General features: G+C 21.3%; 1 protein-coding gene across 1 annotated transcript in view; it reads right to left on the bottom strand.

Annotated features, from left to right (window-relative positions):
* LOC138859284 (uncharacterized) overlaps positions 1 to 2500 on the bottom strand; it is an 8001-nt gene that overhangs the window by 3848 nt on the left and 1653 nt on the right. The window lies entirely within an intron of this gene.

The raw sequence follows: 2500 nt of genomic DNA, 5'->3' as shown, positions 1-2500 counted from the left end.
ATGATTAATAATAATATCAATAAAGATAACTATGATGGTACTGTAAAAATAATGAAAATATTAATGATCATAATGATAATATTAATGATGATAGTAATAATGATAATAATGATGATAGTAATAATGATAATAATAACAATAATAACAATCAATACCAATGAAAATAACAACAATAATAAAAACAACGATGCAAATAACTATACTTGTGCTAATGCTGCTGTTGATGATGAAGATAATGTTGGTACTTATGATATTGATAATAATGATTATGATAATAATAGCAATAATGATAACAGTAATAATGATTATTGTTATTATCATAATTATCATTATCATTATTATTATTATTATTACCATTATTATTATTATTGTCATTATATTTATTATTATCATTATCATTATCACCATCATGATTTTTATAACAATAACAATGATGATAGTGATAATAATGATAATTGTAATGACAATAACAATAAAACAATAATGATAATAATGATGATGATAATGATAATAGTAATAGTAGTGATAATAATAATAATAATAATAGTAATAATAACAATGATAATAATAATACTAATAATAAAATAATAATAATAGTAATAATAACAATGATAATAATAATAGTAAATATAATGATCATAATCATTATCATGATAATAGCAACAATGAGAATAATAGTAATTATGATTATAACAATAATAATAATATCAGTGAAAATTATAATGAAAATAATAATACAAAAATATTAGTAGTAGTATTGATACGAGTAGTAATAGTAGCAGTAATAATAGTAATAATAAAGATGATAAAAAATATAACAATAGTAATGATAATGATAATAAAAGAATATTGAAAATTATAATAATGATGATAAGGATACCAATGCAGGTAATGATAATAGTAATAATAATAATGATTATAATAATAATAATAATAATAGTGAAAATGATAATAATAGTAATAATAGCAACAATATGATGACAATCATAACGAGAACAACAATAATAATAATAATAATGATGATAATGATAATGATAATGATAATAATAATGATTATGATAAAAATAATGATAATAATAATGATGATGGTAATAATAATAATTATAATAACAAAATATGATAATGGTTATGGTAAGGATAATGATGATAACGAAGATAATGATAATAGCAATAACAACAACAAAAGTAATGATAATAAAAACTAATAATATCATTATCAATACCAATGACATTAATCAGGATAATGGTATAAATAATAACAATAATGATAATATGCATATAAATAAAGATAATGCTTTATGATAAAAATTGTGATAACAACTGCATTAATCCTACTGCTAGTAATAATAATGAAAAGATAATAATCATGATAATAATAGTAATGATGATATCAGAGAGAATAACAATAATGATGCTAATGATAATGAATATAATAGTCCTAATAACAGAAATAGTTTTGATAATGATAATGACCATAATAATAGTAAAAATAATAGTAACAATAATGATCGTAATTATGATAATTAATATCATCATTGATATTAATCATCATGATAATAATGATGGTGATGATAATTGTAGCAATTGCAATAATGATAATAATGATAGTAATAGTAATAATAAGTGTTTCTAATAACAATAACAATGACCAGAAACACTCAAAGAGCGCATACCTCTGCCACGGCGGTAGGGTGACTCATACAAAAACGATAGTCACATCTGAAGAATTACATTAGAATTGCCTCTTTCTCAAGTGCTGGTGACGTCCGTAAATATAGCCTCCTTGGCAAAGAGGATAAAGGTAATGATAATAGTAATAGTTACCCCTAAAACCATGGCAATAAAGGTAACTGATGCAATAATTTTCAAAATTCCTGGATCATGATCCATCAAAATTTAACGGGATGTAAGTTAAGCTAATACACACCTCTGGTAGAATTTTTCTATATATCTGTTTTGATATTATATATATATATATATATATATATATATATATATATATATATATATATATATATATATATATATATATATCATATAACTTTTTGAGTTATCCTGCTAAGCAACTAACCATCTAACCAACAATTAACAATAACAATAACAATGAATACAATAATGATTATGGTAACAATTATACCAATAGTAATAATAATAAAAAAATAATAACGAAAATAATGATGATGATCACAATGTCAAGGATAATAACAGTAATAATGATGATGGTAATAACATCCATAACGACCACAACGATTATATTATGATAATGATGGTGATGCCGATGATGATGATAATAACTAAGATGATAATGATGTCGACGATGATATTAATAGTGATAATACCAGCAATGATAACAGCAACAACAAGAACGAAAACAAATTTACTAGTAATTGTATTAGTGCTTATAATTATAATGATATCAATAATGATAATAATAATAATGTTGATAATGATAATAATGATGATGATAATGATGATAATGATGATAATAACAATAATAATA

This window comes from Penaeus vannamei, chromosome 34 (assembly GCF_042767895.1).
Source record: "Penaeus vannamei isolate JL-2024 chromosome 34, ASM4276789v1, whole genome shotgun sequence".
NCBI lineage: Eukaryota > Metazoa > Arthropoda > Malacostraca > Decapoda > Penaeidae > Penaeus > Penaeus vannamei.
The sequence above is the reverse complement of the archived record's forward strand: the minus strand, read 5'-3'. Positions and strand labels throughout refer to the sequence as shown.